Genomic DNA, 15,303 nt, shown 5'->3' with positions numbered 1-15,303 from the left:
CCAGAGCCATTAAAAACTACCCACAAGCATAGTGAAATTAAACATATTACAAACGTGCGCTTTCTCTTTTCTTTCTTTTCCATTTAACCAGAGTGAGCCACAGAAACCCATGGCCGGGGACAACTAGAACATTTATTAAAAAAAGAGCACATTTCATGTAGATTTGTAAATTCCCTATGTATGTATGTCAGTGTGCATGCATGCTTAATAACTACTGTATCACCATGGATTTTCCGTGACAAATCCCCTTCCTCGCATGCGCATTATGAAGCTCCCTGTTGCCCAGCTTCTAGGCACTTCATAGCACACCATATCCAGGTTGTGTTTACATTTCATTGGCGATTTTGATATTTGTCTCTCTGCGTGCATGCAAATATAATATGTATAAAATTGAAGACAAAGTAACACCTAAAACAACACATCCCATTCACATTACCTACGCTGAATACATACATTACAAGTCACAGCTGGTCTGAGACATCCTAACCCTACCCCTAAACGCAATTGTACATGGTTTGCACGAGAACTTCAAATGGCATGAGGAAAAGCAGAATAAACAGGTTCCCTTTAAACTGTGGATAACCATCTCACCCACCGCAACCTGTCTCCAGAACATTCTAATTTAAACGACTACCAATTCAGCATGCGTTGGCACATCCTGAGAAAACAATCAAACCCATGAGTATCGGTCACTCAGGAATCGAAGGTCACTTCACCCCATGTTTATTGTTGGTGAAAAGCAAATGGCCAGTTACCTCTGCAAGCTCCCATGCGCTAAAAGGTTTACATCTGCTTTTTGCAAAACTACCAGGCCATAAAACCATAGCCGGTTTGTTGGCTGACCAAGTGCTCAGTTTATCATTACTTCTCCTTCAGTCTCTAACCCTGCAAAACTACATTTTCACAGTCAGTAACACCTAAAACAACACATCCCATTCACATTAACTACGCTGAATACATACATTACAAGTCACAGCTGGTCTGAGACATCCTAACCCTACCCCCAAACGTAATTGTACATGGTTTGCACGAGAACTTCAAAGGGCATGAGGAAAAGCAGAATAAACAGGTTCCCTTTAAACTGTGGATAACCATCTCACCCACTGCAACCTGTTGGTGTCTCCAGAACATTCTAATTTAAACGACTACCAATTCAGCATGCGTTGGCACATCCTGAGAAAACAATCAAACCCAGGAGTATCGGTCACTCAGGAATCGAGCGTTACCTCACCCCATGTTTATTGTTGGTGAAAGGGAAATGGCCAGATCCCTCTGCAAGCTCCCATGCGCTAAAAGGTTTACATCTGCTTTTTGCAAAACTACCAGGCCATAAAACCATAGCCGGTTTGTTGGCTGACCAAGTGCTCAGTTTATCATTACTTCTCCTTCAGCCTCTAACCCTGCAAAACTACATTTTCACAGTCAGTAACACCTAAAACAACACATCCCATTCACATTAGCTACGCTGAATACATACATTACAAGTCACAGCTGGTCTGAGACATCCTAACCCTACCCCTAGATGTAATTGCACACGGTTTGCACAAGAACTTCAAGCAGCATGAGGAAAAGCAGAATAAACAGGCTCCCTTTACACTGTTGATAACCATCTCACCCACCCCAACCTGTTGGTGTCTCCATAACATTCTAATTCAAACGACTACCAATTCAGCTCGCGTTGGCACATCCTGAGAAAACAATGAAACCCATGAGTATCAGTCACTCTGGAATTGAGCGTCACTTTGCCCCATGTTTAATGTTGGTGAAAAGCAAATGGCCAGATCCCTCTGCAAGCTCCCATGTGCAAAAAGGTTTACATCTGCTTTTTACAAAACTACCAGGCCATAAAACCATAGCCGGTTTGTTGGCAGACCAAGTGCTCAGTTTATCATTACTTCTCCTTCAGCCGCTAACCCTGCAAACCTACATTTTCACAGTCACTTAAAATTCACCTTGCGAAATCCTGACTGCAGAGTTTAATATTCTATATAAATAAAAATGTAAATGTTTGTTTTGTTGAAAATCTTATATCTCTGAAAGTTCTTCACCAATTGCTTAGAAATTTTGACACAACCTTGCATTTGAATAGACGCGTGTTTTTATATGCCTAGGTATCACACCTCTGACAGGTAAAAACATACTTTTTATGAAAACAGCTCCATCTATTGGACATAAAAGCAACACACGCTATACTAAACATTTTACTGCAACCCAACGCCATCTGTTGGATGTAAAAGCAACACACGCTGGCTGAAATATGTGCCGAAGAAGCAGCAGACCAACGTGCAGCCTGACTTTAGGATGCACGGTTGCGAGGACAACGATTGCGTTCTGCAGCTTCAGATCTGCTTCGAACACAACAGGCTAAGAGTGGCTAAAAGACGTCAACAAGAAACAGCAGATCAGAGTCAAACACGACGCCATGCTCAGCAATCACGCGATTACAATCGCCTTGCATTCCGGTACAACCCAGCTGATGATTACAGTTTGAGCCGGCATGTTCTCATCGGCACCAAGACTGAAGTGTGTCTTTATAAGAAGGATCTGAAATGAAATGGACAAACGAAAGGAATGTGTTGCACCACCGGGAACATTAAACAGGCTCAACTTGGAGAACCACCAGAGCCATTAAAAACTATCCACAAGTATTGTGAAATTAGACATATTACAAACGTGCGCTTTCTCTTTTTTTTCTTTTCCATTTAACCAGACTGAGAAACAGCAACGCGTGGCCGGGGCCAGCTAGTACATTTGTAAAAAAAGAGCACATTACATGTAGATTTGTAAATTCCCAATGTATGTATGTCAGTGTGCATGCGTGCTTAATAACTACTGCATCACCATGGGTTTTCCGTGACAAATCCACTTCCTCGCATGTGCATTATGAAGCTCCCTGTTGCCCAACTTCTATGCACTTCGTAGCACACCATATACAGGTGGTGTTTATATTTCATTGGCGATTTTAACATTTGTCTTGCCGTGTGCATGCAAATATAATATGTATCCAATTGAAGACAAATTAACACCTAAAACAATACATCCAGTTCACATTAACTACGCTGAATACATACAGAATTGCTAAATCAGGCCAACTTCGATGCATCCCCAGTCACAAATATGGCTCACACAACGTGAACCCCTCTTCTCCATTTGGACCTTTTCGTGACCATCCTCACAATGTTTTGATGGAAAGATGGAATTTTTAAATGTAATTGTTAATAGGGCAGTGGTAGGCTGATTCGCGAGGCAGTCCATCACTGGTAGAACATCCCAGAAAAAGTCAATCATTGAGAGAAAGACCGATATTTGCCACAAATAAAATAACAAAATACCAAGGTCTGGACCTTACACTGGTACACAGTGGATGTAGAACTAATTGAAGACTTTAAATATTCTTTTTTAAGGCTTATTTACTTAAAGGGGATGTTTCCTACACAGTGGTATTGTTTATTTAAAAATGCTGGCTATAATATAAAACACATATACAAACCTTAAAAGCGAGTTCCAATGTCAAGTGCGCAGGCAATCATCTCGAAAGTCCTGCTTTTTTGGATCCGGTAGGCATCTATTTTATATACACAGGCAGTGTAAACTGTTTCTTTAATTCTTTGCTCTGGCAGCAATAATCAAGCATGAGCCCTTCCAGGTAGATTGCACTTGTTACTGATGTTAGGGCAAAGAATTGAACCACATATATGTTCACAGGACAACCAGTCCTACAAATCCATTCTAATGCAGCAAACAAGTCCGTTTTATTAGAATAGAGTAATTCTGCTGAAAAGGGCTTGTTTGCTGTATTTGGAAAGCATTCATAGGACTGTGATGACAAGTAAACAAGACAAATACATCCGGTTATTTAGTTAACCAGGGAGTGTATGCCTTGCTCTTTTAAAGGGACTTGTGTTATCCAGTGATGAAGGGTCTGCCCTTTCAGCCATGCAGCTGGGGTTTGAGTGTGAGCCCCCTCTTTTGCCGGCGCTTCAGATTTTGGTGTTTTTAAAAAAGAAATTGATGCAGCAGAAAAAAACAGAGTGGGTCTCAAACCCAGTTCGCGTGGCTGAAGGGGCTATCTCTTCACCACTGGACCACACAAGTACCTCGCAATCATCGGGATGTTTTCCGTATTGTTGTACAATAAGGCAAACAGATCAGGGAAAGGAACTTTGAAAGGGACTCATGTGGTCAGTGTTTTATAGCTGTGAAACGGCCATCACAGCGCTACAATTGCCATTGCACAGCTAAAGGACCTACTGAAACCAAACAAGGAAACTATCAGGACCAAAGGGATTTAAGAAGAGCAGCAAAGTGTCCTGCCCTGAGTTGTTAATTTACAAGTCAAAGTCATCCATTACTTTGGAGAGTTCTTCAGGCCACCCTGCTCTCCTACCTACATAACAAGCTGATGGGCTAGATGAAAAATACTTTGCTTAGTTCAAACTGTGATGTGCTATGTCGAGTGCTGTCCTCTGAATCGATCGGCTGCTGGGAAGCTTTCATCCCCTCTAACGGGGAACCATCTGACTGTTATATATTATTCATAGTTTGTTGCAGGGGTGGCGTGGAGGGGTGCTACAGCTAGAAGCTTTGTAATGGCAATCAGGTCCAGTGATAGCCGGCATTAGTTCTGAGCAATGTTGGCAAAAGCTCTAGTTCTGAAATGTTTTCTTTTTTGAGCGAGGTTGTTGTGGGATTAAAATTGGATGCAGAGCTGGTAGGGACATGTTAGCCTTTTTCCTTTACTGTTCTAAAATGTTCTATGTTGGCATGGTTGTGTCTTCAATTATGATTTCTTTGAGCTTGATAATGCAGTAGGTCTGGGCCTGTCCAGTTTTAGGGGGCGTACTCTCCATGTACTTTGTCCACCGAATGTTGGAAAGTTGCAAACAGGCTTGTCCCAATTCAATATGTGGCATCTAGCGGCTCCAAGCGTGCTTGGTCTGGGATACTGTTTCCCAAGCATATACCTTTTATGGAGCTGAAGGTGAAGCATGATCAAGGGAGGAGGTTTGTGGGGTCAAAGGCAGGTTGCTTGGGCACCTGTTTTCTATAGTTTCTCTTTATGCTCCAAATGAATGGCAGGATGTGTTCCTCTGTGATTTTCTGTCTAAACCGGTTCCCTTTATTGAAGGAGAAGTGATTGTTGGGGTGGGGTAGTATTTCAATTTGGTGCCTGACCCAGACTTAGAAAAGACCCACTCCCCTCCTTGTTTGACCTTAGACATGCCCTGGCTGTACGTAAGCTGTTCAGGGAAATGAACCTGGTTGATCATTGGAGGCTATTGCATGATGAGGAGCCCAACTATACACACTTCCCACATGTGCATAGGTCCTTCTCAAGGATTGCTGTCCTGCGTGTCTCTCCCTAATTGGTGCTCAACATCCCTGAGGTACAGATAACCACTTGGATCCTGTCAGACTATGCCCCAGTGGTACTGGTGTTGCTTGTGCATAGGCTTCCCCCTACCAGCAAACTGCCCTGGAAACTGTATGATCCTGGGGAACAATGCCCTGAGATACGCCATTGCTAAGGCGATTGTTGACCATTTCACAGAAAATAAGGATCTTGGGGTCCCTGAGGCGACTGTGTGTGACCCTATGAAAGCAGCCATTGGGGAGAGAATGCATAGCTCACACTTCTGCATTTATTAAAAAGCAAATAACTTTCTTGGAAACTCTTGAGGGGAAGGTTTGTAATGCCGAATTGAGCCATGTGCAGTCTGGCTCTGGAAAAGCCATGATACAACTATGTTTAGCTAGGAATAAGCTTGAGGCTCACTTGGCTGAGTGCACTGCTCAGGCGCTTGTCTGCGCTAAACAATCTTATTATGCCACAGGCAATAAGGCAAACAGGTGCTTGGTATGCAAATTAAATGTTGTGCAGATAAGGAACACTATCACGGGGCTGGCAGAAGGGAATGGGACCATGCCCGCGACTGCCCAGTCAAACACACTCATCCACACTGCACATCTAAACTGTCCAACCTTCAACATGATGTCATTCACGCCGCTGCAATTTCCAATATTTATTCAGCCAGTGAATGCTTTCATGTCCTTTTGAAACACCTGCATTGTTTCTTTGTATCTTACAACTGCGGCACCAGAAGACATTGGTAAATCCAATATAAATGAGTGACTTAGGGCCTCATTACGACCCAGGCGGTAAGTTACCGCCTGGGCCGTGACTTTACCACCATGGCGTAAACTACGTTTACGCCATGGTGGTTGGTGGACTTACCGCCCCATTCCGACCTTGGCGGGGCGGTAAGTCCCCAATCCCCATTTACCCTTCCCCATTCCCATTTTTGCCCCATAGGGCATAATGGGAGTGGGGAAGGCGTTAATTACGCCACCGTAAATTACGGTGGCGTAATTAACTCCATGGTCCCTTAGCGCCATGGATTTTAACACCTGCTAAAAGCAGGTGTTAAAAGCGCCATGGCGCTAAGGGACCTCGTAATTGGCGGTAAGGGGTCGGCGCAGCTAACGCTGGCGTAAACCCCTTACCGCCAGGGTCGTAATGAGGCCCTTAATCTATGAAGTATTTAGATAGGACTATGTCGAGCTTTTCATGGACTTTATCTGGTTGTTGTTTTTGTCACTTTCAGCTCTGTTTGGGTTGAGCTCTTAATTTGCTGTGAAGCAGTTACACCTGCTACACATGTTTCAATGATCTCTTATATGCACGGTTACTACCACTGATGGTATGATTTATATTTTTCAGAGGTTGTCCAGAGGTTTTTAGATGCGTTGTGTGTATATTTATGTTTTGTTCTGTATTATATTTGATCACTTTTTGAGTGACTGCATATAATTCTTGTCTTTTTTCTACACAACTTAGCCACTATTTGTAGCAAGACATCAGTACAGGTATGTGTCATGTTTGAAGATGAGTAAGATTTTGATTTGCAAACAGATCATTATATATAGTGATGTAGATAAGACCCTTATGTGTGTGGGGGATAGTACACATTGGGCCTCTATAAAAGTACAGAGGAGCTGGAGAAAAAGGTGATAATGCAGGGGGAACTTTGGCACGGGTAGTATAGCTCAGTGGCAACACACTCGTCTTGGAAGCAAGGCGACGCAGAGAAACAAAGGTGCGAATCCCGGTCCGCACTTAGAAACCTCTTCAGTATTAAGTGTGTTATAAATAACCAATTATAATTATACAAATGTTAATTATAATAATTACCACCATATTGCCACACCGCTGTCCTACAACTTTGATCGTAAGGTGGAGGATTTTCCTCCAGCTAAATGCTGGAGGTTAATCTTCCACCATATAGCCCAAAAACAGCACATTTCGGCAGAATTACCACCAGCAGTAATTAGGCCGAAAATCCATGGATTATGAATGTATAATATGGGGTTTTACACCACATACCACCAAATTTAATTCCGCTGTAAATCCGTGAGACCAAATGACAGTAATGGTAAATCTGTTTGAGGGTATTTCAGCAGATCTACCACCGAAATACCATCAAACTTGTAATGAGGCCCCCCTCTTACACTGCGCAGATCCCATCGCGCTCAACAGGACAGACCATGCAGCCATCCAATTCTCTTTATTACACTTCCTGACATCCCCAAATGGTTAGGATTAACGCTCTCCTGTGGCATGTCGCTCCTTCAAAAACCCTCCATTTGAGGCACTCAAAAACTGTTTCTCCTAATTTCCCATCTCTTCGAACGTTCACCTTGATTTATAAAAGCTTAAGCAAACCTTAAAGGAGTTAGTGGGTACATTGCTCAAGAAAGATTAGGCCATTTCAGACCTAAAAAATCCACCCCTGTATACTAAAGAGCTCTCTATTAACAGAAAGTCCATTAGAGCTCTTGAAGAATGCTTGGCCAATGCCCACAACCCAGAGGACGTTCTGCCTTATGTTCCAAATGCTGGATCCTGATATCTGCAGCCAAGAATATTTTTTACACCACTATGGCTGCCTCTAACAGGAGCAAAACCTTTTTGCAGCAGTCAAAGACAGCTAAAACCCCACATCAGACCCATCGGTGCCAGAATCATAGGAATTGTGAGACTATAAATAATGTATCTTTCAACAAGATTGATACCATCATGTTCCACATCGAGGCCTCAGATTTTCTGTCCCACTTCCCTATATACCGCCATGGCCCATTCAACCCTTTACCAAATTCTCTCCCCTCTTCCCTATGGACCTCCTGTTCTCGTTTGCATCCTAAAAAATGATTTCTTACACCAGTGACATCAATCCAGCCACCATCCTTACACAACGTACTACTTCAGTCCTTGCTGCTCTTCTTGGAAAGGTTGACTGCTCCCTCACTAAGTGTATGCTCCCACCCATCCTAAAAACAAGGCTAAATGCCCACTCCTGAACAATCTCACCCACGAACCGGAATAATTAGCAAACTATTGGCGATCATGAGAATCGTTCTTATCAGCAAAGTAATAGAGCATTTATTTGCTAACCAACTACTTACTAAAATCGAGCAACTCAGCCTGTTCCAGGATTAACAATCTGATTTCCACTCCCAGTGCAGCCCTGAAACAGCAACCATCCAAGTTGTCAACGACACACTTCAAATTATGGACAGAGGGGGCTCAAACCTGCTAGCTCCTGGGCATTCTGGCTGCGTTGAACATGGTCGACCATCACACACTACTCACCCTCCTTGCAAACAGGAGGATGGGCTTATCTGGCACCATCCTAAAATAATGGTTCACATCATACCTATCTGCAGCAACCAGGATATCCATCCTCAGGTACGGACGTTGCCCGATCACCTGTGGACTCCTGCAGAGATTAATTCTCCCTGGTCGTCTTTAGCCCGTATATGCACCCACTGGGCTTACTCCAAGATTACCCCAACATTGTTATACAACAGTATACACATGATATACATTTGGACCTAATGGTGTTTTTAGGCTTTCTGCTTCCCTAGGCCCAATCAAGTGCATACACCTTCCCCAACTTTACTCCACCTCTGCCAGACTCTGCACCTTCACCAGATTCTGCCCCTTCAACAAACTCTGTCCACGTTGTCCAAACAACGCCACTTCACCCCCATTTTGTCCCCCATTTTGGCTCCATAAAAGTGTAAGGATGTTTTTAAGGTTGCGGGGACTAGAAAGATATTGCTTCCTCTCTATTAATTCAAGCCTGTCATTTTATATGTTATGTTAGTTGAAAGAGTGTTTTCAGATCTATGCTGCCCAAGATTTTGGGAAGGCAGTGTGTTCCACAGTTCAGTGCACTAGAGGTAATTGTTACAGCTGATTGTCTACTTTCGGTTAGGTCTGAAAACAATCTTTAAGAGGGAGCAATAAGAACATAAACTATCTGCCAACTGGATACAAGTGAGAGACGGTTGGAATGAGGAATTTTGGTTTCAATGCTAATATCTGGTTTCTCCCACAAATTGCCTGCTGTCCCTCTATGACAGTGGTCTTCAAACTTTTTTGGCCAGGGCCCCCCTGAGCAAAATTTGGGCAGGTCGGGACCCCCCAGAAATGCCAAATGGACAGTATATATTGCGCGCCGTCACCTGCTCCCATCAAAGTCGCTGGGCTCCCTCATCCCACTCCTACCCAGTCGCTGGTCTCTCCCCACCCCATCACACACCCAGGGCTCTCCCCACTCTGCTCCCATCACTATCCCATGGTTCCCGCCCATTGTGCTCCCACCATAGTCCCTCGGTTCCCCCATCCCGTTCCCAACACAGTCTGAGGGCCAGTGGCGGCTGGTGAATCTTTTTTAAGTGGAGGGGCATTAAGGGGAGGTTCGGGGGGGTTTCCCCCTGTGAATTTTTTTTTAAATAATAGGTTAAAATGTTGCATTGTAGAGCATACTTTTAACAAAAAATGGGTAAATAGCCAAACAGTTTGCAATTGTTGCTGGGAGTCCAGGGGGCAGGCATTGATATTTTATTTCTATCGCGCTCGTACACAAGTGTTTCAGAGCGTGACAAGGCAAGGGAGGGGAACAGAGGAGAATAAAACAGCGATCTTACTAGGCCCAGTGACATTGAGAATGCGCAAGTGTGAGGGGAAAAGTGCATGGAAGGGGGGAGAAGTGGAAAGTGCGAAGCAGAGGAGAAACAGATAAATAACAATAAATAAATAATAAAGGCAACAAACAATGGTAGTGCAGCCAGCAATTTGCAAGTGCTACGTTTAAGGCAGCAGACAGGGTAGGTCTGATAAGTGCAGGAAGAAAGATGGTTCTCCTCAAGTTTTAGAGTGAAAGGGCGCTGTTCCAGAGGGAGGCCCCAGCCGAAGACGGAGATCTACCCCCAGCTCGTTTCTTTGATAAACGACTGACCCTGAGGGAGTTGGAGGTAGAGGAGTGAAGAGCTCGAGAGGGGAGGTATTTGCGGAGGAATAGCTGAAGGTATTTTGGACCCAGGCCCCAGAAAGCCTTGTGGACAAGGCAGAGGGTTTTGAATGATAGATGTCCGGTAAAAAGATACCATCCCTGTCCCCTGGGCCCCACTGGTCCTAACACAATGAACATGATTATGTGTATATGCAAGGCGCTGCACATTCATACAGCAATCACTCTATCATTCACATGAGCATCCATCACCATACACTCACTCATAACGCATCCATACACATGTTTAAATAAAAACAATGAACATAAACGTACCTTCTGCATTGGCCTGTGTGTGGGTGCTGAAACGGCCTGCTCCAGCTGCTCTGTCCGTATGTGCGAGGAGGCGCAGGAGCTCCCCCTCGGACATACAGACATGCAGTGCCCCAGCCAGCATTTCCAATGAGCTATGCAATGCTGGCGAAGCAAAACGCCCCAGCACTTGCATGGCTCAGTGAGCATGTGCGGCTGGGGAACTAAACTGAACTGTCAAAGGGAAACAGTGTTTCCCTTTGACAGTTCAGCCAGCCCAGGAGCACTCCATTAGCTGGATAAAGCAGCTGAGGGAGTGCTCACTGTTTCACTGGGCTGGCTCCTTAGCTCCTCCATAATGGGTGAGGAGCCACTGGGTGGGCGCCTCTTGCCATTATGGATGAGCCGCCAGGCTCGGACAGGCCTATAGGGCAATGCCTGTACCAAAAATGTAAAATGCTAGTTTGGGCCAATCAAAATGGGCCACCATTTTGGCCAATGTGGACCATTTTGATGAGTTACTTAACTATGCAGTTAGTAATGTTGACCATTGTTGCTGAATATATCACAATTTACTTACATTTTAACACAAAGCACCCCTTTGGGTACTATTGAAACAGTGGGCTTCATAACTACTCTGGCGGTAGCTGTGCCGGTAAAACCGGCACGGCTGCCACTGGAGTTGCATCCGGGTCTGGCACCCGCGAATGGGCAATTACTAGGTCATGCCGAGTTAGGCGGACATGATAATTGCCCTTTCGAAGGTGCCGGTAGATCCCCATTCCCATTTGAGCCCCATATGGCTCAAATGGGAATGGGGAGCTCGGATGCACCGGCACCGTTAATAACGGTGCTGGTGCATCCGACGAGCTGAGGTCAGACCTGGCGGGGGCTGTCAAGCACCCACGAGCACAACTCTTACTATGGCGGAACGGTAGCAACGGTGCCGGTAGCTTACCAGCACCGTTGTTACTGGTCCGCCATAGTAGTAATGAGGCCCAGTCTGTGACTAAAGGAATGAATATCCATTTACAACTGTGGGCCACTTTTTCATTGTTGCCTGAGACAGTTTCATGCTTCAGCCCGCCCATGTGGGCCACCCCTGCCCATTTCTTCCAATCTTAAAAAAAAAAAAAATCTTTTTTCATGCTGAGCTCTCAGGGCCCCCCTGGGATGCACCCGCGGACCCCTAGGGGGTCGCAACCCACAGTTTGAATACCACTGCTCTATGAGAAGCACCTAGACTGGTCTGTAATATTAATGCAACAGAACTAAATGTGTACATCTGGTCTTGTCAAAAGGTAAAATGTACATATGAAATATATGCAAGTGGTACAGGCACATCTTATAAAAATGTTGAATAGAAAGAACATGGTTACAGCTCTGGTGTTAGCTGGAGCAAAATAGAAATGAGGCAAGTTACCTGCTGCAGCCTACGTACCTATAATCCCTTGGGCTGGAACTCCATTAAAATATGGCAAAATCACAAGTGAAGTTTGTAAATTCTGCCTGTGCATAAAAACATCAGTACACTAAAGACAGTAGGAGAAGGTTCATGGAATTTTTGGTTGTGCATTTGCACAGTGGAATGTTGGATAAGGGTGACCCTGAACACTCATGTGTGGGAAGCAACAGCATTTCTCTTAGATGCACAATGCAAGCACATTTCACAACAAATTAAGTGGTACATACTGTTGACATCATTGCTGTTTGTGCAATTGTTCAAAATACCCAACCCTACAAGAGTAAAATTGAGAAATGGATCGGATGTTCCAGCACAATCTTACCTTTGTGGGTGTAGTTCAGGCTATGGGTCTTGCCAGCTTGCGTTTAAGATCACTTAAAATGTTTGTTCACTCTGAAGAGTTGGACTGTACAATACATAGGAACATTTTGAGATTAGTGGGTATAGATACAGATGTCCTGCTGTTGTTTGAAGTAGTTTCACTGTGAAAGTCCTACCTCGTATGTAAAATATAATTAATGTAAATATTACTTATAAACATCACAGTTATGCATTATGTTTGCAGTTGATTCTCCTGGTAGTACTGCGTGTGCAGCGGAATGTCATCAAAGACACATGATAAACCCAGCACAGATGACATTTGCCTGCTTAGCACTGAGCAGCATCTGTAAAGATGGCTGAATGGATATCTTTATGAGGCACATTTACAGCTGTGCAACACTGCGTACCTTTGGCAAACAGTTTGTGTTCTCACTCTTCTAAGGCTTCACAGGTTTCTTGATGAACTTGCACATTCCGATTTACTCTCCACCATTTTAACTTCTCTATGATCTATTTCCTGCTTGCACCTTTTGGGTGGCCATAGATCTCTGAAATGTGGGGCCAGGAAGGGATATTAATGTTTGCTTCTGCTTCTGAACATCATTTTAGTGCCACCTACTCTAGTGCCAGAACTCTGTGCTTGACCTAAGCATAGGCAATTGTTTAATATTGTAAAATGATGCACCATTTTTAACCTTTACTTTGCCGAAGGGAAAATCCTCTTTTTTGCTAAGGTTTAAAAAATGCATGTTGTGTGTTTGGATATAAACGTGATTGCTTAACAAATATGTGTGTATTGATTAGAAAGAACTTCAAAGATAATGTGAAGTGGCTCTAAAAAATGACCAAAGAGATGTATATCTGTCATATATGTCTGTGAGAGTTGTATGACTAAATCACGAAATACCTACGTATTTGGGCCTTTGGTACGCATTTCCTTTTTAAAAAAATGTTTAAAACAAAATCACCCTAACAATAAAACTTTTGTAAATATCAAGCATATATACACGTTTGTCCACCAAAAACGTTAGCTGTCAGAGTGGAATAACTGCTAACAGCTCATAATTACTCACAGTGTTGTGGATCAGCCAGACTGCGAGAAGATAAATTGGCTTAATGTTTTTAAAAAATGACAACCAGTACATTAAAAATAACAAAAATAAAATGATGCTCCTCTGCCAATCTGCTGCCCAGGTCATAGTTGGCCTTGTTGTAAATATGTCTATGGTTATAAAGAAAGGTTAAAGGCCCACAAGAAATCACGCAACTTTACGCATGCCTTACAAATATTCACATACCGATGGCCAGTTTTAAAACTTAACTGCACCAAGAACAAATGTGTATGATCCCTCCAAGCAGCAACCTTCACAAAGGTGGCTGAACGATGTGTGATTGGAGGGTTCATCCCCCACCTAGCTCAATCAGCAAAATCCTAAGGCTTCATTGTAGATAGAAATCTAGCCTTCCAGCAACACATTGCATAAAATATTGACATAGCTTGGTATCAAATCTCTCTGCCCTGCAAGATCCAGCCCTCCCTTCCACCCAAGAACTTCCAAACAGTGGTGCAGGCCCTAGTCATAACAGATATCAACGGTGGTAATGCCCTCCTTGCAGGACTCCCTACTACAGACGTGTCCCATGCCTGCCAAAGCGTCCCAAAATTCTGTGTCTCACCTCACCGCCAGTTCTAGCAAATTTGAAAACATCACCCCCACCTTGTGCGAATTACAGTGCTCCCCCAGCAAGGATCTGGTTTAAAACCGTATGCCTAACCTACAAGGAAAGTATACTGAAAAATTGTCCAGAGGACGTTGTTTCAAAAATAAGTATCAAAATGTATTTAGTATGATACAAAATGTGTACAAAATGAACAAATCATGCATTAATCAACACTTCAAATTTCATTTTCCTTGCAGGAAAGCATCAATTTTAAAAACATACCAATTAACCAAGATTGCAGTAAGTCATTCACTCATTCGTCCACATTCAATGCCAATCATCCATCCACGAAACACTAAAACATATGCCAAAGTACATTCGATGTGTAATAAGACATTCTAATAGTCACAACAGAAAACCATTGTTTGAAATAACAAAAATAATAAAAACATGTAATCAATTGATGTAGTGGATCTAATCCATATGATCACATCCCCAACTTTCTTCTGAACCTTCTAACCTACAAGGCAACCACAACCAGTATGATGGCCAACCTGATGGCCAAACTAAAAACACTAGGTGGAACATGGTCATCTCACGGTAAGAGCAGATTTAAAACCAGGCTGTCTCACAAGAAGAAAACTAGGGAACAGTCCTTCTCATGCTACGCTTAGGTCCTCTGGAACTCTTTCCCAGTGGCAATCTAGACTGCTCCATGCCTCTTCAGTTTTGGAACGAAAGGAAGACCTGACTCCTTGGTGTAACATAGATCCCAGCTATCTTGTGCACACCCCATCCGTATATTGTACTGTAATAATGATTACTATTGTTTACTTGATAATGTGTTAAAATCTTGCAACCAATGTTTTGCTCTGACCTGTACAGCGCGTTGTTGCTCCCGAGCTGTGTTCATGCTACACAAATATACAATATCATTATTATTATTATTATTAACAATAATAATAATAACAATAATAACAATAATAATGGATATTGGTGGCCATCATCCTAGCGCCACCCACTATCATTGCGGTGTATCACTGATGATGTTTTTCTATCTGGAGGTAAGCAGTTGGATGTCTGGAAGAACTAAGCAATGCAACTGCACATGGACTACAAATGATATCAAAGCAAAAGAGGAACAGAAGTACACATGAGAAGTGAAACGTGCCACTGGGTGTACTTTGCCATTACTCTAGCCCTGTGCAATTTAACAACAGTGGAGTAAAATACCACCGTTAATGAAAT

General features: G+C 43.3%; 1 protein-coding gene across 2 annotated transcripts in view; it reads right to left on the bottom strand.

Moving 5' to 3' along the window:
- SLC39A12 (solute carrier family 39 member 12) overlaps positions 1-15,303 on the bottom strand; it is a 787,521-nt gene that overhangs the window by 770,192 nt on the left and 2,026 nt on the right. The gene's annotated exons all lie outside the window — the stretch shown is intronic.

Source organism: Ambystoma mexicanum, chromosome 2q (assembly GCF_040938575.1).
Source record: "Ambystoma mexicanum isolate Mex_15411 chromosome 2q, UKY_AmexF1_1, whole genome shotgun sequence".
Lineage (NCBI taxonomy): Eukaryota > Metazoa > Chordata > Amphibia > Caudata > Ambystomatidae > Ambystoma > Ambystoma mexicanum.
This window is presented reverse-complemented; position numbering and strand designations above follow the sequence as displayed.